Raw genomic sequence first — 25,953 nt, forward strand, 5'->3', positions numbered from 1 at the left:
TTTTCCCCTGCTTTTTCACATGTTCCTTTACTACCATGAGAGAGTGAAATTACAGGTTATTTGTCTTTCTGAGACTGAGAGATATGACGTAACCCAATGCTCTTCCCAACACAGCCACATGAGACAAGTGGCAAGAATTCATTCTCTTTTATGGCTGTGTAAGAGTCTGTGGTGCCTGTAGTAATGTCTGGGAACTCCAGGCTTGTCATCAGCCATAAACACAACTGGAATATTACCACAACAACTGCAATGGGTGGAAATTGACCTGAAACCTACAATTCAATCTCCACATCAAAAGAGAAAAAAAGTCATAGATACTATAGCAGAAAATTGGAGAAATGCTTTAGGGAGTCATGGGTGATTGGTGTTTCAGAGGGATGTGAGTCAATGCAAAATAAAGGCACAGGATAGAGAAGCAAACACACCAAACACACCAAAAGGCAGTCAAGGACAGCCTCTGAAGATGATGACGTTAAGGTCAGGGGACAGCCACAACTCAACAGCAGAGGACATGCATGCCACACACACCAGAGACTCCCTCAAGAGCCAGCCCTTGGGCACTCCAATATCTCTTCTGCCTAAAGACATTACCCTCAGGGAATAAAACAGAATGTGCTTTGAGAATAAAGAGAAAAAGAAAGAGACCTAGATCTAATGGTAAGATGGAATAATCAATTGAAATCAAAGAAAAATGAATAAGAAATGATTAAGGCAAAGCAATCGAAGTGAAACCTCTAATGTTACATACCCGATGTTGGATTTAAAGCAGCAGCGAGGATACTCACTATACATCAGAAAAACACAGAAGATATCAGAAAGTCTCTAACCACAGAGACAAATGTGATAAAAAAAGAAAATAAAATATAGGGTCCTTGATGAAAAGATTGGTAGCAGACTCAATGCAACGTCGAGGAAGCCTGCAGAAGAAGATGATCAAATTAGTGACTTAAAAGTAAAAGACTAGAAAATAAGGAAGCAAAGCCAAACAGAGAAGGAAGAATGATGTGCCATAATAATGAGCTTAGGTAAGTCATCGAATCTAAGGAATGGAAAGCGGTGCTTACTCTAGGAGATCTAGGAGTGAGAGTATAAAGGCCAAACATGTCTTTGAGAAATCAGAGCTGAAAATGTCTCTCATCTGGGATCAGAAACAGAGATCCAGATTCAGAGGCAGAGAGGGCACCCATCACCATCAACAGAAGGAGCACCACAGGACATAGTGTCATTTCCCCTGCAAAAGCTGGTAGTGGAGGAATTATCTTTACCCAAATATGCGAGGGAGAGTGGTGTGTTCATAACCAAGTCAGTGACTTCAAGACGACAAGCTCTACCAGCTCTTGGATCAGGTCGGATAGAGCAAGCAACACCAGCCCAAGCCAAAATCTGTATCCCCTGCATTTCTGAACAATGACAGAGCAGTAGTTCTTGTCTAGAACTCTGAGGTATTAAGAGGACAATGATATGATCCTCGATATGATCCTCCATTAGTTCAGAGGCGGAATTCAGCTCAACTCATGATCCCAGGGCCATGGCATCAACTTTGGTCTCAGCTTCCCTGCTCAGGTGCAAGTCTGTTTCCCCTCCCCAGCTCCACCCACTCATTGTAAACTTCTGCCTATCTCTCAAGTACGTGCATGTGTATCCTTTGATTAAAAAAACAAAAACAAAAACAAAACCAGTTTACAAGGATTTACTGGTGCCAGAGGACGGTTTATTTAATTTGGACCTTTATCTCTGTAATGCTGCACCTATTACCATGATAAAATGCTAGACCGTTGCTCTGAGCTCCATTATTCATTCTCCTATTCTTTGTCTTCCTATATTTTCTCATCAACCTATAGCATCTGCTGTCTGTCCAGCTGTAATGGCACTTGGTTTTCACTCTCCTGGCTCCATTAGAACATGCCCATCTTCTGCAAGAGGCACTGTTTGGTTATTGTATGAAACCATGTAGGGTATGGTCATGAGATGGTTAAGGCAGGCTTCTGCTGCTGTATCTCAATTCAGTTCCCCAGAGGGTAGCTGAACCACCCTGTGGGAATGCTCAAAATTCCTTGACATTCGAATCCCCTTCAACATGTCCTTTTGGAGATACACATTTTCATCTTGAACCGGCAAGAGTGTCATTCAGATCACTTCACTTGTGCTATTAGGTCTCTTGCAACATGTTCCGCGCTTGTTCCTGTGGACTCCAAGTAGACGAGTCAGTCTTGGGCCTCAGGTTCTAGGGTGTAGAGTATGCCTTTGGGACTTATTTACTTTTGAAAATTGGGTGGCCTTTTTTTCATGATTTCTGGAGACACTAGAGTTACTCGTGTCCTCACTGTTGAAGACTACAGACAGGTCTTTGTCATGGTTGTGGGTATTTCCTTTCAGCTTTACTTGGGTGGCCTTTCCCTAGTCAGAAGCACCCTGATTGGGTGGGAGTATCAAACACATATGAGGGCCATGGATTTCCTCCCCTGAGTCTTTGTTTGAGACCTGCTTCTTTCTTGGACTTTCGTGGTGGGTAAGGTGGAATTGTGGATTCATGCCTTTCTCTGGAATCCAGATGGCAGGTGATGAGACTGTCACAATAAAAGACTCCAAATTTGGCCATGGAGAAATTAACACCAACTCACTTCACAGGCAGCTTCAGAAGTTTGGGAGGGCTTGGGATCTTCTTGGCCCACCCATGACTACTACCGCCAAGTCTACATAAGGCGTGGTTTGGGAAGGAGTAGTTGCTAGGAACTCAAATCTTTGTGACATCACAAAAGCTGGCTTCACTAAAGTAGCAGTCCCACTCTCATGTCCTTTTTGTCTTATGGATTTAGGTAGGAAGCACCAGAAAACACAGAAAAAGACCCCGTAGCCTGATCAAGAACTCAGGTTGTCTTTTGTGTTAATGTCTCACTTCCTGGGGAAGTGGGGGTAAAGTTTTACTATTATACTAAAATTTCTAGAGATCTCAAGAAACAGTGAGGCCTCTTGGGTATCATCAGCGCTCTGTGAGGTTTGTCATCCTGTGTGTGAGAAAGTCCTTTCTCAGTGTCTTTTCCCTATGGGGCAGTTATGAGATAGAAACGGAAATACCTTTTCAAGGAAAAATGTTAGTACATGGATGTATTGTGCTATCTTTGTTTTCATCTCGTGTTGTTGGAAAACACTAGTCATAAGGGATTATGGCTCTGTCTACCTACTTTTCCCTTAAACAAATTTGGAAAGGCTTCAAGGAGCGTGACATTCTGCATGAGAGCTAACGCTGAAGGAAGAGCCCTAAACAGTACTCCTTGTTATCATTAGTTAACACTACCTTCTGTGGTAATAGGTATAGACATGTTGACCAATTCTCTTAAATCAGAGGTAAAGGAATGGCCTATATCTGTGAACTGTAATGCCAACTCGAGCAGAACTGTGGATTGAGCTGTAATGTACTTGCAAAAACTATTGGATAAAGAAGGTGTGGTTTGTATTGACAACAGAGTATCCCTCAGCCATCAGGAAGGATGAACCCCTGGTACTTGCATGGACTTGAGTTTCACAGGACTGGGTGTTTAGAAATAAAAAAAGGCAAGCAGACAAAGGGGAATTTCTCATGGCTCCCATCCTATGTGCCCCAGGAGGAATATCATGAATCCTTAGTAGAAGGAAGGGAAAACTGAAGGGAATGAGTAAGAGAAAGAGACAAACCAGGAGTGTCTCTGGACTCTGAAGAACCAAGCTGAGAGTTACAGAAAAGAGAGAAATTCAGGGAATGAGGGCACTGGAATGGGTATCCAGGAGTTGTGGCATATGTTAGGATGAACACCTAACCATATATGGAACTAAAGCTTAGTAAATTATTTTCATAAACAGATGATGGATCATAGGCTGGTCTCCTCAAAAGAACAAAAATATAAAAGGAAATACAGTCTGGCCCTTTCAAATTCAGATGAAGACACGTAAAGAAAGGAAAGAATTATATTTTTATTATCTTTACTTATTAAAAAAGGCATGAAATTTTTTCCCTTTAATGACCTTATCTTAATTGGGTCTTTATATTTGAAAAGTAGATTTTACCCGCCAACTCCATTTCTGAAATCAATGCGAAGAAATGCCTTTGCCTTTATTAAATTTATGCAAGTGTTGACTAGGAAAATAATTTGGATGTGGCCTTCTATGTGTTGGCAGGAGTTTGATTACTCCTTCAAACGATTTAGTCAGTAATAAAAAGCTCAGATATTGTAGGGTTTCTGACCTAAACGTAGGAGTTGATATGTGTCTTAGAATTTATCCTTTTCACTTGTTCTTAGATTTGCTGGCATAGTTTTGTAGATGCATCTTTTAGTTTAGTTTAGTTTTCTTTTCTTTTCATTTCTTTTTTCTTTTCTTTTCTTTTTTTCCCTTTCCATCAGGTGTCAAACTTTTTCTGGATGCTGCTCTCCTTCAGTAATGGTTTCTTCAGTTTGTTAAAGTTTATTAAATCTTTCTTCTTTTTCTATTTCCTTATGCCGTCATGTTAAGTTACTTTTTGTGTGTGCATGTGTGTGTATGTGTGTGTGTGTGTGTGTGTGTGTGTGTGTGTGTGTGTGTGTGTGTATGTTTAATTTTGGTAAATACACACATTTACCCCTATATTCTTTCTTCATAAGATGTTTTGACATCATCCCATAAGTTTTGAATTTCCTTTGTTCAAAGTACTTTCTGATTTTCTTTCTTTGATTCATTGCTACTTCAGGAGTGTGTTGTTTTTTCCACCTAGTTGTGCCTGGCTGTGTTTCCCTTTCTTAAGTGATTTCTTTCTGTTTTCATATCTTTGTGGTTATAAGTTACAAGACAGGATTTGAATTATCTTCTAATAATTATGACTGTATTTGGATCCAGCAGAGGATTTCTGACAGACAATTTTAGGTCTGCCTTTGGGAAAAACTTCTCTTATGGTCCTCAGAGACACAATCTTATGCATGTTTCCCCAAAGCTCAGGTGGTCTAGAGAGTCCATGATGACATCTGATATTCCTTACCACCTTTCTCTCTGGATGATCTGTCCTGTGCTATAAGTGGATACTGTAGTCTGCAACAATACTGGAATGTGGTCCCCATCTCCTTTTCTTTCTGTTAATATGCTTCCAACATTTATATACACCCACATGGAGGCATATCTGTTGGCAAATCTTCCAAGTTTCTGGTGTTTTGATACTCCATAAAGACAAGGCAGCTTCTTGTAACTTTTGTCTCTCAAAGGCATAAAATCTCTCTATCTGCCATAGGCACAATCACTTTTGCTCCCTTCGCTTTGTCAATTGCATAAACTATGTCACCAATTCCTTCACTTTCGAGTCGAAGGAAATCTCTATTGCAACATGAGGTTGAGCTTGTTAAGTTTTTGTTGTTTCCTTGTGGAAATTTTTTGCCCTTTTTTCTTTTTCTTTATTTTTTTTTAATTCTCATTCATTCCAACAATGTGTTTGTACATAACAAAAAATTTATCCTGAATACTTGAACTAATTATAATAGGTAGGATGTTGACTTTTTATTTTGGATAGTTTCTGACTTGGAATCTCCATGCCTTTCCCCTTTATGTTATTTCGTGGGGGGTTGCTTTCTTTAGAGTGATTCCTCACTTCCTCCCCATCTTTGGTGTGTCTCCTTTGTGTGAGAATGTGTGTCTGAGTGTGTGTGTGTTGTTTTTTTGTGTTCACATAACACTTATAATTAAATTTCAAGAGTAGGAAGTTGTTATTTTATGGTTAGCAATTCAATTTGACATGCCTTGAAAACTCACATTCCATCACTTTCAGCCACATTTCCTACAAATAATGTCACCTTTTATCCACTTTTATAAACACATATTCTCACAAACCTGCCTTCACACAAAAGGCAAATTCTGTGTGCCTGGTTGGAATCATCTAGTTTGTCCCTTTTTCCCTTACATTTTCCCATGTCTCTTGACTACCATAAGAGAGTGAAATCCTATATTATTTGTCTTTCTGAGACTGATAGATGTGACATAGCCCAATGATCTTCACAAGTCTGCCACATGAGTCAAGTGGCAAGAATTCATTCTTGATTATCCTCTGTAAGATTCTGCGGTGCCTTTGAAGACACTGAAGACAGTGAGTTGGTAGCAGTGGCTGGGAACTCCAGGCTTGTCTTCAGCCATGAACACAACAGGAAGATTACCACATTAACTGCAACTTGGTAGAAATCGACCTGAAGCTTAAAAGCAAACTCCACAGCAAAAGAGAAAAGAATTTGCCGAAACTGTGAGAGAAGATGGAGACATTGATTATGGGATTTATGGGTGTTTGGTGCGTCAGAGGACTGTGAGTCAATGCAGAATACAAAGGCACAGGAGAGAGGATCACACTGGGAACCCAGAAGAAGCATGTTTCCCAATGCATTTGCTGTGACCAGCAGAGGGTCTGAATGGCATGAGTTCTTCCCAACAAAGGGTATTGATGCCTGGAGATTTCAATAAGCATGCTTGGCAGACATCAACTCAAGAGAACACTGTGTTTCTCCTTCAGAGGACACCAACAAGAAACCAGGTGCAGACAGCGTGGAACCATGCTCAGAGACAGTATCTGGAGACACAGTGGGAAGATGGTGGGTTCTGGCAGTCTATACATGAGAGTGTGTTCATGGAGATGATTTGATTGGGACACAAAAATTTTGGATACTCGCACCATCAGCATCATGACTAAATTTCTGCCAAAGACAGGATGGTGAGGGCATTAGCTGCCTAACCTGCCAACATGAAATCCCAACCATGGAATACTTGTGGGGCTGCCTTCTTCAGTCCAAGTTACTTAGTCCCAGGAGAACAGACTCTCCCATAGGGAACTAGAAGGAAGCCCTGCCCACAGGCTCTATCCTGACCACAGCATTATGTAGGCCTTCATTCTGTTGATTTTGTTGAACAACTTCTTTCACAGGCACACCAGAGCCCAGCAAGCTAAACCTCAGAATATTTAGCCCAGACCCCAAACACACAAAATGACAGGAAAGGAGAGCCTTTGCAGATAACTGTTCTCAAGGACAGGGACAGCCACAACACAGCAGCAGAGGGCATGCATGCAACACACAGACGCAAGACTCCATCAAGCACCAGCCATTGGGCAATCCATCATCTTTCCTTCCTAAAGAAGTTAGCCTCAGGTTGGAAAACAAAATGGACTTTTTCAATACAGGGAACAAGACAGAGACCTAGATCCAATGCAAAGATAGAAGAGTTATTTGATGCCAAAGGAAAAAAAAAAGAAAAAGAAAAAGAAATTATCATGGCCAGGAAATCAGAGTGAAACCTGTACTCTTGACTCGCCCAAAGGAGAATTGAAAGCGGGCCAGGATACTCACTGCACATCAGAAAGACACAGAAGATATCAGGTACCCTTGAACCACAGAGATAAAACTGATAAAAATAAAAAATAATATAAAATAATGAGTTCCTGATGAAATGATTGGTAGCAGACTGGATGCAAAGTCCAGGAAGCTTGCAGAAGCAGAGATTCCTATTAGTGATCTGAAGGAAAAAAACTGGAAGATAAAGAATCAAATCCAAAGAGAGAAGGAAGAATGATGGAACATGACAATGAGTTAGGGAGGTCATCGACTCCAAGGAATGGAAAGAGTTGCCTATTGTAGGAGAAATAAGAGTGAGAGAAAGAAAGAGGGCTGAACATTTCTTTGAGGAATCAGAGCTCAAAATGCCCTTAATCTTGGAGCAGAAACAGGGATCCAAATTTGGAGACACAGAGGACTTCCATAACCATCAAGAGAAGCAGAGCAACACAAGACACAGGTCGGATAGAGCAAGCGACACCAGCCCAAGCCAAAATCCGTATTCCCTTCATTTCTGAAAAATGGTAGAGCAGTGGTTCTTGCCTAGTACTAGGAGGTATTAAGAAGAGAATGAATGAGTCCTGTGGTGTGTCCATCATTCAGAGGCGGCCTTCAGTTCAACTCATGATTCTAAGGTCATAGCATCAACTTTGGTCTCAGGTTCCTGCTCAGCGACAAGACTTATTCTCCATCTCCAGCTCCACCCCCTCATTGTGATCTCTCTTTCTCTCTCAAATACATCGAATGCACATATTTTGACAGAAAACAAAAGCGAAAACAAAAACAGTGTACAAGGATTGACTGGGGCCAGAAGATGGTTTATTTAATTTGGACCTAGGTCCCTATGGAATACAGCCAGGTTCAGAGCACCTCCCACCACCATCCTAAAATGCCAGACCATCGCTCTGAGCTCCCTTGTTCATTCTGCTCTTGTCTTTCTGAATCTCCTCACCAACCTGTAGCATCCACTGTCTGTCCCGCTGTAATGGCCCTTTGTGCCACATTGTACATCTTCTCCTGGCTCCATGAGAACATACCAATCTTCTGCAAGAGGCACTGTTAGGTTATAGCATGAAGTAATTTGTGGGATGGTCATGAGAGGATTAAGGCAGGCTTGTGCTGCCACAGCTCCATTCAGTTCCCCAGAGGGTAGCTGCACCACCTTATGGAAATGCTCAAGGTTTTTCGACATTAGAATCTTCTTCAATGTGTCCTTTTGAGATACACATTTTCATCTTGATACAGGCAAAATTGTCTTTCAAATGGCTTCACTTGTGCTACAGTTCTCTTCCAATATGCTTGCTCCTTCGGACTCCAAGTGCATAAGTCCGTCCTGGGCCTGAGGTTCTTGTGTGTAGAGTCTGACTATGGTGCTTGGTCACTTTTGAAGTTTGGGAGGCTGTTTTGGCACAGTTTCTTGAGACGCTAGAGGAACTCATGACATTGCTGTTGAAGATTCAAGACATATCTTTTGCAAGGTTGTGGGTGTTCCCCGTGAGGTCTCATTTGCTGGCCGTTACCTAGTCAGAAGAGCCCTGTTTGGGTAGAAATACCAAACATATGTGCAGAATATGGAGTTCCTCCCCTGAGTCTTTGTTTGAGACATTATACTTTCTTGGTCTTTTGTTGCTAAGATGGAATGCTGGATTCTTGTCTTTTTCCAGGGTCCAGATGGCTGGTGCTGACTGTCACATCAATAGACTACAAAATTGTCCATGGAGAATGTGACACTGACTCGCTTCACAACTGACATGGTTAGAGACCCAGGTGGCTCCACCAGTTTGGGAAGGCTTGGGATCCTCTAGGTCCACCCATGAATACTCCAACCAAGTGCAGATCAGGCATGGTTTGGGAGGAGTGGTTGCTATGTTTTCAAACTTTTGTGACATTACAGAAACTGACATCACTGAAACAGCAGTCATTCTCTCATGATATTTGAGTCCTATGGCTTTTGGGAGGAAGCCTCACATGTACTAAAAAGATCCCTCTGATTCTGGTCAAGAACTCAGGTCGTCTTATGTGTTAATTTCCCACTTGCGCTTTCTAGACAAAGAGAAAAGAAAATGACATTCGGTATACCATCCTTTAGGCCAACATTTCTCAAGAGACGGCAAGATTTTCCTATTTCCACTACAATTTCTAGAGATCTCAATAAACAGTGAGGCCCCTTGCCTATCATCAGCTCTCTATAAAGTGTGTCATCCTGAGGGTGACAGAGTCCTTGCTCATCGACTTACCTGTGAGTCAATAATGACTAAGGGACAGAAAGTTCATTTTCAAGGCAAAATATTAAAGAATGATGTATTGTGCTCTCTGTGTCCTCATCTCCTAGTGTTACGAAATACTAGTCATAAGAGATTAGGGCTCTCTCTACCTGGATTTACTTTAAACACCTTTTCAAAGGCTTCAAGGAGGGTGCATTCTGCATAATGGCTAACGATTAAGGAAGAGCCCTGGAGAGCACTCCTTGTCATCATTAGTTAACTCTAACTGCTGTGGTAATGGGTATAACCATGTTGACCGAGTCTCTTTAATCAGAGGAAAAGGAATGGCCGATATTGATATCCTGCCAAGGTCCAATGGAGCAGAACTGTGGATTGAGCTGCAATGCCCTTGCAAAGTGTAGTGGATAAAGAAGGTGTGGTCCATATTGGCAACAGAGTATTCCTCAGCCATTAGGAAGGACGAACACCTGGTACTTGCATTGACATGAATGCCCAAAACTGGGCGATGCAAAAAAAAAAAAAAAAAAAAAAAATTTTTTTTTCATCCTTCCAACTATCTGTTTATAAAAATAGGATAATTATTCCCAAATATGTGAACTAATTATTGATATATAAGGACTTAACTTTCTCATTTTGGTTGGCTTCTTATGTGGATTCTTTATGGTATTTTCTTGGAATTTTGCTTCCTTTAGTATGATTCCTCATTCTCCCCATCTTTTGTGTGTCTTATCTGTGTGTCTGTGTGTGTGTGTGTGTGTGTGTGTGTGTTGTCTGTGTGTGTTTCACATAACACTTCTAATGAAATTCCAGGAGATAGCCAGTCGGTTTTTATGGATACCAATTCAATGTGATATGCCTTGAAAACTCACATTTCATTAGTTTCATCCTCATTTCCTGCAAGGAATGTTTCATTTAGTCCTCTTTCATAAGCACATATTCTCACTAACTTGATTTCAATCAAACAACAAATTTTGGGTGCCTTGTTAGAGTCGTATTGCTGTCACCTTTCCCCTTTCTTTTTCCAGGGTCCTTGACTACTATGAGAGAGTGAAATAATATTTATTTGTATTGATGAGACTGATAGATGTGATGTAGGCCAATGCTCTCCACAACATTGCCACCGGAGGCAAGTGTCAAGAATTCATTCTTGCTTATGTCTGGGTAAGAGTCTGTGGTGCTTTTTGAAGAAAGTGAGATGGTAGTTATTTCTGGGAACTCCAGGCTTGTCTTCAGTTATAAACACAACTGGAAAATTACCACATCAGTGCAACATGGCGGAAATAGATGTGAAGCCTACAAAGCAATCTGTACAGAAAAAGAGAAGTCACAGAGAACTTGGTAGATGACTGGAGACATGGATTTGGGAGACATGGGCGATTGTTGCTTAAGATAACAGTGAGACAATGCAAAGGACAAAGGTACAGGAGAGAGAATCACACTCGGAATGCACAAGGAGCACGTTTCCCAAAGTCATTGGCTGTGACCAGCAGAGTGTATGAATGGCATGAGTTATTGCCAACAAAGGGTGTTGAGTCCGGAGTTTTCAGATCATCAGGCTTGGCAGACTCGAGAGAACACTGTGTTTTTTTCTTGGAGAGGACAGCAGCAAGCACCTAGGTGCAGACAGCCTGGAAACCATGATCAGAGACTATATCAGGGGACAGAGTGGGAAGAAGGTGGATTCTAGCAGTGCATCCATGGGAGGCTGTGTTTATGGAGATAAGTTAATGGGGGCACACGAAATTTTGGGCTCTCGCACCAGCAGCATCAAGACCGAGCTACTGGCCAAAGATAGGACGGTGAGGACATTAGATGCGAAACCTGCAAACATGAAATCCCAACCGTGAAATACTGGGGGACTTCCTTGCTCAGTCCAAGTTGCTTTGTCCCAGGAGAAAAGACTCTCCCGTAGTGGACTAGAAGAAAGCCCTGTCCACAGGCTTTCTCCTGACCACAGCAATCTACAGGCCTTTGTTCTGTTGAGATGGTTGAAAGTCTCCTTTCATAGGCACGCCAGACCCCAACAAGATGAACATCACCATGTTGACCAAGTCACTTTAATCAGAGGAAAAGGAATGGCCTATATTGATGGCCTGCAATGCCCACTCGAGCAGAACTGTGAATTAAGCTGCAATGCCCTTGCAAAGACTAGTGGATAAAGAAGGTGTGGTCGATATTGGCAACAGCATATTCCTCAGCCATAAGGGAGGATGAACTCTGGTACTTGCATTGACATGAATGCCACAGGACTGGGTGAAGTAAAATGAAATAGGTAAGCAGACAAAGGGAAATATCATATGTCTTTCCTCGTAAATGGCTCAGGAGGAATACCATGGCCCCTAATAAAAGAAAGGAAAATTGAAGGGGAAGAAGTCAGAGAATAAGATTAAACAGGAGTGACTCAAGATTCTGAGAACCAAGCTGAGGGTAACAGAAAAGAGACACATGCAGGGAATGATACAACTGGCTAATGGGTGTTGAGGAGTTGTGCCATATATTAGGGTGAGCACTAAATTGTATAAGGAACTAAAGCATCTGTGAATACTCTGTCAAAAAACAGAGGCAACCTACAGAATGGGAGAAGTTATTTGCAAATGACAGTACAGACAAAAGGTTGATATTCAGGATATATCAAGGACTCCTCAAACTCAACACACACAAAACAGACAATCATATCAAAAACTTGGCAGAAGATATAAACAGACACTTGTCCAATGAAGATATACAAATGACTATCAGACACATGAAAAAATGTTCATCATCACTAGCCGTCAGGGAGTTTTAAATAAAAACCACAATAATATATCACCTTACACCAGGTAGAATGTCCAAAATTAGCAAGACAAAACAACATGTGTTGGGGTGGATGTGGTGAAAGGGAATCCCCCTTCCACAGTTGGTGGGAATGCAAGTTGTTGCAGCTTCTTTGAAGAACAGAATGGAGATTCCTCAAGAAATTAAAAATAGAGCTTCCCTATGACCCTGCAATTACACTACTGGGTATTTACCCCAAAGATACAGATGTAGTGAAAAGAAGGGCCATCTCTACCCCCAACGTTTATAGCAGCATTGGCCACGGTCGCCACACTGTGGAAATAAAAACCAAGATGCTCTTCAACAGACGAATGAATAAGAAAGATGTGGTCCATATACACTATGGAGTATTATGCCTCCATGAGAAAGGACGAATACCCAATTTTTTAGGAACATGGACAGGGCTGGAAGAGATTATGCTGAGTGAAATATGTCCAGCAGAAATAGTCAATTATCATGTGGTTTCACTTATTTGTGGAGCATAACAAATAGCATGGATTACATGGGGAGATAGAGAGGAGAAGGGAGTTGGGGGAAATTGGAATGGGAAGTGAACCATGAGAGACTATGGACTCTAAAAAACAATCTGTGGGTTTTGAAGGGGCAGGGGGTGGGAGGTTGGAGGATCCAAGTGGTGGGTATTGGAGAGGGCAAGGATTGCATGGAGCACTTCGTGTGGTGAAAAATTAATGAATACTGTTACAATGAAAATAAATAAAAAATAAATTAAAGAAAAACGGACGATAGATGACAGGCTGGCTTTCTCAACAGAACAAAAAATTAAAAGAAAAACAATCTGCCCCTTTCTAAACCAGATGAATACAATGAGAAAAAAGAAAAGAATTATATTTTTACTATCTTCAATTACAAAAATGGCATGGAATTTGTTTCCTAAAATGTCTTTATCTTAATTGGTTCTTTATCCTTGTAAATTAGAGTATATCTGCCTCCTCCATTTCTGGAATCGATGAGAAGAAATGACATTGCCTTCAATACATGTCTAGAATAGTGGCCCAGGAAAATAATTTGGACCTGCCTTATGTGTGTTGGCAGGTGTTTGATTACTGCTTCAAACCCTTTGTCACTACTAGAGAGCTGAGATTTTGTAGGTTTCCTAACCTTATCTTGGGAGTTGATAGGTGTCTTGGAATTTATTCTTTTCTCTCAGTACTTGGATGTGGCATAATTGTGCAACAGGTCTTTAGGATTTTTTTTTTCCTTTCTATATGTTGTCATGTGGTGTAATACATTCAGCTGTGTAGTTGTCTTCCTGATTTATCCAGGTAAGGGCTCCAGTTTCTTAATGTTTTCAGAAATGACGTGTGAGATCTCCTTATTTTTTTCCTATTTCCTTGTATTTCTTTTATTTTGATAATCATAAATATTATTTAATTTTTTCTGTTAACTTTGAAGTTCATTTCTTCATTTTATAGTTCCTTATGGCGTCCAGATTGGTTGCATTTTTTCAGTGCTTTTGATTTTTGGAAACACACACATTTACACCTATATTGTTTCCTTATAAAATGTTTGGCATCATCCCGTAAGTTTCTTTATTTTCCATTTTTCTTGGCACTTTTGAATTTTCCTTTTTGATTTTCATTCTTTGAAAAATTGCTAGCTCACTAGTGTGTTCTGTTTTCCACATATTAGTGTCTGGCTGTGTTTCCCCTTTGTAAGTGATTTTTTTCCGTTTTCCTATCTTTGTGGTCATGAGTATACAAGAGAGGATTTGAATTCACTACCATTAATTATGACTGCTTTGGGCTCCAACAACAATCTGTGATAGACAATGTTAGGTCTCCCCTTGGAAAGAACTTATCTTATGGTCCTCAGAGACACAATATTACACATGTATCCCCAAAGCTCAGATGGTCTAAAGAGCCCAAGGTGATGTATGTTTTTTCCTTACCACATTTTCATCTGGATGATCTGTCCTGTGCTGAAAGTGAATATCGTCATCCCCAAAAATATTGGATTGAGGTCCCCATCTCCCTTCCTTCCTGTTCATATGCTTCCAACATTTAGATACACCCATGTAGGTGGTGTATGTATTGGCAATTCTTCCAAGTTTCTGATGTCTTGATGCTCCATTAAGACAAAACACTTTTCAGTAATCCTTTGACTCTCAAAGGCATAAAGGCTCTCTATCTGCCATAGGAACAATCACTTTTGCTATTTCTCCTTGCCAATTGCATAAACTATGTATTCCAAATTCCTTCACATTCAAACTATGTGTATCTTTATAGTAGAACGAAATCTCCTGTGGACAACAAAAGGTCGAGCTTGTTTAGTTTTTGTTGTTTTCTTGTGGACCGTTTGTGCCATTTTTTTAAAGTTTTTATTTATTTATTTGACAGACAGAAATCACAAGTAGGCCGAGTAGCAGGCAGAGAGAGAAGGAAAGCTGGCCCCCTGCTGAGCAGCGAGCCCGATATGGTACTCTATCCCTGGACCCTGAAATTATGTCCTGAAATGTAGGCAGCAGCTTAACCCACTGAGCCACACAGGTGCATTCTGACAATTTTCTTTTTTCTTTTTTTATTTCATCCAAACAAAAATCTGCAGTGACGATTGAATTCGGTTCTGAATACTTCAACTAATTATTGATAGGTAAGAAGGTAACTTTCTCATTTTGGTTGGTTTCTGACTTAGATTCTCTGTGCCTTTCCACTATACGGTATTTTCTTTGAGGTTTGGTTTTTTTGTGCATTTCTTCAATTCCTCCCCAAATTTTGTGTGTTCTGTGTGTGTGTGTGTGTGTGTGTGTGTGTGTGTGTGTGTTGTCTTTGATTGCTTCACATAACTCTTAAAATTAAATTTCAAGTGATATGGAGTCAGTATTTTAAAAATAGCAATGCATTTTGAAAACTCACTTTTCAAAACGTTCAGCCACATTTCCTACAAGGAATATCACTTTTAGTCCTCTTTGATAAACACGTATTCTCAAAAATGTGTCTTCAAACAAACACCAAATATTTTGTGCCTGGTTAGAGTCGTATTGTTTGTCCCTTTTTTCCTTGCTTTTTCATATGTCTTTTGACTGTTATGAGACAGTGAAATCGTCTCTTATTTATCTTTCTGAGACTGATAGATATGACGTAGCCCAATGCTCTCCACAGCACTGCCATATGAGGTAAGTGGAAGAATTCATTCTTGCTTATGTCTCAGTAAGGATTTGCAGTGACTTGGAGGACAGTTAGATGGTAGTACTGTCTGAGAACCCCTGGCTTGTCTTCAGCCAAGAACACAATTGGATGATTACCACATTAACTGCAACTTGATGGAAATTGACCTGAAGCCTACAAAGTAAACTCCAAGCAAAAGAGAAAAAATGTCACATAGACTATAGGTGAAGATTGGAGACATGGTTCAGGGGAGAAGTGGGCATTAGAGGGCAGTTAGCTAATGCAAAAGACAAAGTCACACGAGAGTGCAGCACACTGGGAATTCGAAGGAACATGTTTCCAAATGCCATTGTCTTTGACGAGCAAAGGGTCTGAATGGCACGACTTCTTGCCAACAAATGGTCTTGAGGCCTGGAGATTTCTGATCTGCAGGCTTGGTAGACATCAAATCGAGAGAACACAGGGTTTCTCCTTTAGAGGACACCATCAAGCAACCAGGTAAAGACAGCCTGGAAACCATGATCAGAGACAATACCAGGAGACACAGTGGGAAGATAGTGGGTTGTGGCACTTCATCCGTGAGAGGCAGTGTTCGTGGAGATTACTCAATGGTGGCACAAGAAATTTTGTGATCTCGCACCAGCAGCATAAAGACTGAGCTACTGGCCAAAGACAAGATGGTGAGGACATTAGCTGCCTAACCTGCAAACATAAAATCACAATCGTGGAACATTTGGGGAATTGCCTTCCTCAGTCCAAGTTGCTTAGTCCCAGTAGAACAGACTCTCCCATACAGGAGTAGAACAAAGCCTTGACCACATGCTCTTTTCTGAACACAGCATTCTGAAAGCCGGCATTCTGTTGAGTTGGTGGAATGTCTCCTTTAACAGGCACACCAGAGCCTACCACGATAAACCTCAGCATATTCACCCCAGACCCCAAAAACACCAAATGGCAGGCAATGAGAACCTCTGCAGATGACTAGTCTCAAGGACAGGGGACACCACAACACAAAAGCAGAGGACATGTGTCACACACACACACACACACACACACACACACACCTGAGACTCCCACAAGTGCTAGCCCTTGGGCATTCCATAATTTCTTCTTCCTAAAGAAATTATCCTTAGGCTAGACAACAGATTGGGCTTTTCGAATACAGAGGAAGACAAGACCTAGATCCAATGCAAAGAGGAAGAATCAAATAATGCCAAGGAAAAACAACAAGAAATTACCAAGGCCAGGCATTCGGAGTGAAACCTACATAGAACACGCCTTATGGAGGATTGAAAGCAGCATCCAGGATACTTGCTGTACATCAGAAAACACAGAAGATTTCAGGGAGACTCGAACCAAACATTTAAACCTGATAATAATAAAAGAAAATAAAGAGTTCCTGATGAGAATATTGGTAGCAAACTGGATGCAAAGTCCGAGAAGCTGGCAGAAGTAGTGGGTCCATTTAGTGACCTGGGAAAACAAGATTATAAAATAAGGAAGGAAATCCAAAGACAAAAGAAAGAATGATGGAACATGACAATAATCATAGAGAAGTCATCGTCTCCAAGGAATGGAAAGAAGTGCCTATTGTAGGAGAGTAGGAGTGAGAGAAAAAAAGAGGGCTGAAAATGGATTTGAAAAATCGGGCCTGAAAATGTCCCTTGTCTGGGAGCAGAAACAGAGAGCCAGATTCAGAGACACAGAGGACTTCCATCACCTTCCACAGAAGCAGAGCACCAAAAGACATAGTGTCATTCCCCCTGCAAAAGCTAGAAATGGAGGATATCTCTTCACACAAATATGCTTGGGAGAGTAGTTTGTCCATAGCCCAGTCACTGACTTCAAGAGGACAAGCTTGACCAGTTCTCGAAATAGGGCAGATAGTTCTACCAACACCAGCCCAAGCCAAAATCCTATTCCCTTGTATTTCAGCACAATGACAGAGCAGTGGTTCTTGTATAGAACTAGGAGGTATTCAGAAGTCAAAGCTGTATCCCAGGGTGTGTCCATCAGTTCAAAGGCAGACTTAAGCTCAACTCATGATCCCAGGGTCATGTCATCAACTCTGGTCTCAGGTTCCCAGCTCAGGGACAAGTCAGTTTCTCCCTCTCCAGCTCCACCCCCTGATTGTGATCTCTTTGTTTCTCTGTCCAATACGTGCATGTGCATCATTTGACCAAAAAAAAAAAAAAAAAAAAGGCAGTGCACAATAAAGGATGGGGGGTCAGAGGATATTTTATTTATTTTGGACCTAGGTTCCTATAGAAGGCAGCCAGGTTCAGAGAACCTCCCACCCTCCTAAAATGCCAGATCTTTGCTCTGAAATCCCTTGTTCTTTGTCTTCCTGGATCTCTTCACCAACCTGAAGCATCCACTGTCTGTCACGCATACTGGCCCCTTCTGACATATTGTTCATCCTCTCCTCGTTCCATTAGAACATATCCATCTTGTGCAAGAGGCACTGTTTGCTTATCGCATGAAACCATTTGGGGGATGGTCATGAGAGGGTGAAGGCAGGATTGTGCTGCCACATCTCCATTCAGTTCTATATTGGGTAGCTGCACAACCCTATGTGAATGCTCAAGGTTCTTAAACATTTGAATCCTCTTCAATGCATATTTTTGGAGATTTAGTTGTCATCCTGATATGTGCATTAAAGTATTTCAGATGGCTTCATGTGGGCTATGGGTCTCTTTCAACATGCTCCACGCTTGCTCCTGTGGACTCCAAGTACATGAGTCCATCCTGGACCTAAGGTTCTAAGGTGTAGAGTCTGCCTTTGTTGCTTTGTCTCTTTTGAAGATTGGGAGGCCGTTCTTGCACAATTTCTGGAGACCCTAGAGGTACTCATGCCATCGCTGTTGAGGACCCCAGACATGTCTTTCATAGTTGTGGGTGTTACCTTTGAGCTTTCCTTGGGTGGCACTTTTCCTGGTCAGAGGCGCTCTAATTGGGTGGGAAGACCAACCCATGTGCAGGGCAGGATTTCTTACCCTGAGGCTCTGTTTGAGGCATGTTTATTTCTTGGTCTTTCGAGGGTAGGATGGAATGGTGGATTCTTGATTTTCTCTGGAGTCTAGAGGGCTAGTGCTAACAGTCACGACCAAAGACTATGAATTTGGCCACAGCGAAGGTGACACTAACTCATGTCACATTATCTTGGTGAGATATCCAGGCCGCTCCAGCGGTTTGGGAGAGCTTGGGAACCTCTTGGTCCACCCATGAATGATCCAGCCAAGTGTAGTTATCAGTCGTGGGTTGATGAGGAGCGGTTGCTATAACCTCAAAACTATTTGCATCACAGAAGCTGGCTTCACGTAAGCAGAAGTCCCTCTCTCATGACCTTTGAGTCCTATGGCTTTAGGTAGGAAGCCCTGGGAAGGACAGAGAAAAAGCCCTCTAGCCTGATTAAGAACTCAGGTTGTCTTGTGTTTTAATGTCCCTCTTTTCCTTTCTAGACAAAGAGAAAAGAAAATGACCTTTGATATACCATCCTCTAGGCCAGCATTTATCCAAAGACGGCAAGGTTTTCCTATTTCCACTGCAACTTCCAGAGATCTCAAGAAACAGTGAGGAATTTTGTGTATGAAGTGTTTTCTATGGGGTTTGACATCCTTTGGGAGAGTCCTTTCTCAGCATCTTGTCCCTATGGGACAGTGATTATTAATGGTGATAAATGGACAGTAAGTTCCTTTATAAAGAAAAATGTTAGGGCATGAATGTACTGTACTGTCTGTGTCATCAACACCTAGTGTTCTGAAACACGAGTCATAAAGGATTAGGGCTCTGTCTTCCTGGTTTTCCCTTAAACCCCGTTGCAAAGTCTTCAGGAGAGTAACTTTGTGCCTCAGAGCTAACTCTTAAGGAAGAGCCATAGACTGCACCCCTTGTCATTTTAGTTTACTCTACCTGCTGTGGTAATGGGTATATCTGTGTTGACCAAGTCTTTAAATCAAAAAAAAAAAAAAGAATGGCCTGTATCGATGGTCTGTAATGCCCACTTTAGTAGAACTGTGGATTGAGCCACAATACCCTTGCAAAGACTAGTGGATAAGGAAGGCGTGGTCCATCTTGGCAACAGAGTATTCCTCAGCCGTCAGGGAGGATGAACCCCTGCTACTTGCACTGACATAAAGGCCACAGTACTGGGTGATGCAAAGTGAAAAAGGGAAGCAGGCAAAGGGAAATATCATATATCTTACTTCGTATGTGCCCCAGGAGGAATACGATGGCCCTTAGTAAAGAAAGGGAAAACTGAAGGAGAAGAAGTCAGAGAAGGAGACAAACCATGACTGACTCAGGATTCTTAGAACCAAGCTGAGGGTATCAGAAAAGAGATACATGAAGTGAATGAGGGAACTGGTTCATGGGTGTTCAGGAGTTGTTGTAGCACTAGGTTGTATATGGAAATAATGCATCCATGAATACTCTGTCAAAAATTGATGATGGAAGAGACTCTGGCTTCCACAGCATAACAAAAAAATTAAGAGAAAAACAATCTGGCCTTTCAAAACAAGATCAAGACACAGAGAGAAAAGGAAAGAACTATATTTTTTATTATCTTTACTTATTAAAATGCTTTAGAGTTTGTGTCCTATAATGTCATTATATGAATTGGGTCTTTAAATTTCGAAATTATAGTATCCCTACCTCCTGCATTTCTGGAATTGATGAGAAGAAACAACATTGCCTTCATTAAATGTGTAGAAGAGGTGACCAGGACACTGATGTGGTTCTGGCATTTTGTGTTTTGGCATGAATTTGATTACGGCTTCAACCACTTTATTCATTACTAGAGAGCACAAATTTTGTCAGTTTCCTGACCTAATCTTTGGGAATTGATATGTGTCTTGTAATTTATCCTTATATCTCAGTTCTTGGATTTGCTGGTATAATAGTGTAGAGGTGCTTTAAGTTATTTTTTTTCTCCATTCTATCAGTTGTCATGTGGTCTCATATTTTCAACTGTGTGCTTGTCTCCATGTTTTTTGCAGGTAATGGCTCCTCCAGTTTGTTAACGTTTTCAGTACTGACGTGTGAGTTCACCTGATTATTTCCTACGTGTTTGTTTGTATTTCTTTTATTTTGATGACAATATGTATTATTTCTTTTTTTTAATTGGATAAGTGTGGAGTTTGTTTCTTCTTTTCCTAGTTCTTTATGGCATCCAGATTGTTTGCTTTTTTTCAGTGTTTTTAATTTTTGAAAATACATGCATTTAAATATATATTCCTCTTCGTATTATGTTTTGGCATCACCCCATAAGTTTCTTGACTTTCCTTTTTTTGTTCATGGCACTTTATGATTTTCCTTTTAATTTTCTTTCTTTGATTCATTACTATTTTGCGAGTGTGTTTGCTTTCCAGCTATTAGTGTCTGGCTGTGTTTCGATTTGAAAATGATTTCTTTCCATTTTCATACCTTCGTGGTCATAAGTATACAAGATAAGATTTGAATTCTCTTCCATTAATTACGGCCTGATTTGGACACCAGCACACGATCTGTGATAGACAAAAATAAGTCTGCCCTTGGGAAAAACTTGTCTTATGATTTTCAGTGACATAATCTTATGCATGTTTCCCCAAAGCTCAGGTGTTCTAGAGAGCCCATGAGGATGTCTGTTATTTCTTACCACCTTTCCATCCGGATGATCTGTCCTGTGCTGAATGTGGGTATCGTAGCCCCAACAATATTAGATTGGGGTCCCCGTCTCCCTACCTTTCTGTTAATACGCTTCCAATATTTAGATACACCCATATTGGTGGTATATATATTGGCAATTTTTCCAAGTTTCTGATGTTTTGATGTTCCATCTAGACAAAACACCTTCCGATAATCTTTTGTCTCTCAAAGGCAGAAAATCTCTCTATCTGCCATAGGCACAATCACATTGGCTTTCTTCTCCTTGCCAATTGCATAACCAATGTCTTCCAGATTTGTTCACTTTCAAGCGAAGTATATCTTTAGAGTTGAAGGAAATCTCCTATGGGCAACAGAAGGTCGAGCTTGTAAAGTTTTTGTTGTTTTCTTGTGGACCTTTTTTGCCCTTTTTTTCCTTTTCTTAAAAATTCTCATCCAGTACAACAATCTGTTTGTAGTGACAGAAGAATTTTGTCCTGAATACCTGAACTAATCATTGATAGTTAAGAACTTAACTTTCTCATTTTGGTATGTTTCTGACTTGAATTCTCTGTGCCTTTCCCCTTTATGATATTTTCTGTGTGTTTTTTGACCCTTATTATGATTCCTCACATGATCCCCATCTTTTGTGTGTTTCATGTGTGTGTGTGTGTGTGTGTTGTCTGATTAGGTTTCACATAACACTAATAATTAAATTTCGAGAGATAGGGAGTCAGGCTTTTATGGAGAGCAGTTCAATTTGACATGCCTTAAGAACTCACATTCCTTCAGTTTCAGACAAATTTCCTACAAAGGATGTCATCTCTTGTCCTCTTTGATAATCTCGTATTCTCACAAATCTGCCTTTAAACAAACACCAAATTTTTGGTGCCTGGTTAGAATCGTATTATTTGTCCCTTTTTCCCTTACTTTTTCACATGTTTCTTGTTAAATGAAAGAGTGAAATCGTATGCTATTTGTCTTTCTGAGTCTGATAGATGTGACGTAGCCCATTTCTCTGCACAACACTGTCATAGGAGGCAAGTGGCAAAAATTTATTCTTGCTTATGCCTCACTAAGAATCTGTCGTGCATTTGGAAGACACTGAGATGGTAGTAGTATCTGAGAACTCCAGGTTTGTTTTCACCCATGAACACAACTTGAAGATTACAACATCGACTGCAACTTGGCAGAAATTGACCTGAAGCCTACGAAGTAAACTCCACAGTGAAAGAGAAAAGAAGTCACAGAGACTATAGGAGAAGATTGGAGACATTCCTTGGGGAAAAGTTGGTGGTTGGTGCTGCAGAAGGCAGGGAGCCAATGCAAAAGACCAAGGCACAGGAAAGCAGAGCACACTGGGAACCAACAAGGACCGAACCCATAGGCTGTGACCAGCAGAATGTCTGAATGGCATGAGTTCTTGCGAACAAATAGTCTTGAGGCCTGGAGATTTAAGATCAGTAGACTTGGCAGACATCAAATGGAGAGAACACTGTGTTTCTCTTGCAGAGGACACCAGCAAGCAACCAGGTTCAGACAGCTTGAATATCATGATCAGAAACAATAGAAGGAGACACAGTGGGAATTTGGTGGTTTCTGGCAGTGCATCCGTGAGAGGCTGTGTTTGTGATGTTTCGATGGGAGCACAATAAATTTTGTGCTCTCGCAGCAGCAGCAGCATAAAGACTGAGCTACGGGCCAAAGACGGGATGGTGAGGACATTACTGCCTAACGTGCCAACAAGAAATCCCAACCATTGAACACAGGGTCGACTGCATTTCTCTGTGAAGTAGCTTAGTCCCAGGAGAACAGACTCTCCCATAGGGAACTAGAAGAAAGCCCTGCCCAAATGCTCTCTCCTGACCACAACCATTCTTCATGCTTTTGTTCTTTTGAGTTGGTTAAACATCTCTTTTCACAGGCACACCAGACGCCACAAGGCTAAACCAGAGCATATTCAGCCCAGAACCCAAATACACCAACAGCAGGCAAGGAGAGCCTGTGCAGATGACTTGCCTCAAGGATGGGGATAGCAACAACACAACAACAGAGGGAATGCATGCCACACACACACCCGAGACTCCCACAAGGGCCAGCCCTTGGACTCTCCATGATCTCTTCCTCCTAACGATATTACCCTCAGTGTAGAAAACAGAATGCACTTTCTAAATACAGAGAGGAATACAGAGACCTAGATACAATGCAAAGATGGAATAACCAATTGATGCTGAGGAAAAAGAACAAGAAATGATCATGGATAGGCAATTGTAGTGAAACTCTACATATTACACACCCAATGGAGGATTGAAAGTAGTGGCCAGGATACTCCCTGTATATATGAAAACATAAAAGATATCGGAGAATCTCGAACCACAGAGATAAAACAGATAAAAATAAAATAAAATAAGATAAGATTATAAATAAAATAAAATAAAATAGTTTCTGATGAAAAGTGGGTAGCATACTAGATACAAAATCCAGGAAGCTCCAGAAGCAGATGATCAAATTAGTGACCCGGGGCAAAAAGACTCGAAAATAAGGAAGCAAATCCAAAGGGAGTAGGAAGAATGTTGAAACATTACAATGAGCTTAGGGAACTCATCGACTCCAAGGAATGGGTATACTTGGAGAACAAGAAGTAAAGAAAAAATAGGGATAAGCATTTATTTGCAAAATCAGAGCTGAAAAAGTTCCTCATCTGGGAGCAGAAACAGATATTTAAATTCAGAGGCACAGATGACTCCCATCACCATCCACAGAAGCACAGAACCACAAGACATAGTGTCATTTCCCCTGAAAAAATCTATCAAAGAAGGAATTCTCTTTACCCAAATATGGGTGGGAGAGTAGTTTGTTTATAGCCAAATCACTGACTTCAAGAGGACAAGCTATAGTAGCTCTTGAAGCAGGTCGGATAGAGCAAGCAACACCAGCCCAAGCCAAAAAACATATACCCTGCATTTCTGAACAATGACAGAGCAGTGGTTCTTGTCAAGGACTAGGAGGTATTAAGAAGACAAAGATTGGGTCATGGGGTATGTGCATCAGTTCAGAAGTGGCTTCATCTCAACTCAGGATTCCAGGGCCATGACATTGACTCTGGTCTCAGGTTTCCTGCTCAGTGGCAAGTCTGCTTCTCCTGCCCCAAATCCATCCCCTGATTGTGATCTCTCTGTATCTCTGTCAAATACGTGAATGTGCATCGTTTGACAAAAAACAGAAACAAAACCAGTGTACAGGATTCCGTGTTGCCAGAGGGTGTTTTATTTAACTTGGATATAGGCCCCTGTGCTATACAGCCAAGTACAGAGCACCTCCCACCATCCCGCTATGCCAGACCTTTGATCAGAGGTCAATTGTTCATTATCCTCTTCTTTGTCTTCCTGTATCTCCTGACCAACCTGTAGCATCCACTGTCTGTTGTGCTGTAATGGCCCCTGGTTCAGATATTGTTATCCTCTCCTGGCTTTCTAAGAACATGTCCATCTTATGCAAGAGGCACTGTTTGGTTATTGAATGAAATCATTTTGGGGATGGTAATATGATGTTTAAAGCAGGCTTGTGCTGTAACTTCTCCTTTCAGTTTCCCAGAGGGTATCTGCAGAACCCTGAGGGAATGCTCACAGTTCTTCAACATTCCTCTTCCTTTCGTCATGTTGGAGGTACAAGTTGTCATTCTTAAAAGAGCATGTATTCTTTCAGATGGTTTCACTTGTTCTATGGGTCTCTTCCAAAATGCTCCATGCTTGCTTCTGTGGACTCCAAGTTCATGAGTCTGTCCTGGACCTAATGTGTAGAGTGTAGAGTCTGCCTATGTTGTTTGGTCAGTTTTGAAGTTTGGGAGGCTGTTTTCACATGATTTCCAAAGCTGCAAGAGGTACTTGTGTCTCGCTGTAGAAGACTCTAGACATGTCTTTGGCATGGTTGTGGGTGTTTCTTTAAGCTTTCCTTGGGTGACCCTTTTCCTGGTCAGAAGAGACCTGATTGGGTTGGAAGACCCTAGCGATGTGCAGGGCGTTGATTTCCTCCCCTGGGGCTTTGTTTGAGGCCTTATTGTTTTTTGGTCTTTCGTGGCTAAAATGGAATGGTGGATTCTTGCCTTTCTCGGGAGTAAAGAGGGATGGTGCTGACAGTCACAATGAAAGACTACAATTTGGCCATGGAAAAAGTGACACTTACTCACTTTACACACTGCCATGGTGAGAGAACCAGGCACCTCCAACACTTTTGGAGGTCTTGGGATCCTCTTGGCCCACCCATGACTATCCCAGCCAAGTGTAGTGTGTAGTGATGAGGCGTGGGTTGATAAGGAGTGGTTGCTTTGACCTCAAATCTTCGTGACATCACAGAAGCTGGATTCACTGAAGCAGCAGTCCCACTCTCAGGAACTTTCAGCCCTATGGCTTAAGGTAGGAAGCTCCAGGATGGACAGAAAAAAGGCCCTCTGAGACTGGTCAAGAACTCAGGTTGTCTTGTGTGTTAATGTCCCACTTCGCCTTTCTAGAGAAAGGGAAAAGAAAATAACATTTGGCATACCATCCTTTAGGCCAACTTTTCTCTGGAGACGGCAAGGCTTTCATATTTCCACTGGAATTTCTAGAGATATCAAAAAACAGTGAGGCTTCTTGAGCATCAACTGCTATCTGTGGGGTTTGTCATCCTGTGGGTGAGAGAGTCCCTCTCAACGTATTTTCCTTATGGGTCAGAGATGACTAAGGAATGGGAAGGAAAAATGTTAGGGCATGGATGTATTGTGCTTTTTGTTTTCTCATGTCCTAGTGTTTGAAACATGTGTCATAAGGGGTTAGGGCTCTATCTGGCTTTACCTTAAACATCTTTGCAAAGGCTTCAAGGAGAGTA

This window comes from Mustela nivalis, assembly GCF_964662115.1.
Source record: "Mustela nivalis genome assembly, chromosome: Y".
NCBI lineage: Eukaryota > Metazoa > Chordata > Mammalia > Carnivora > Mustelidae > Mustela > Mustela nivalis.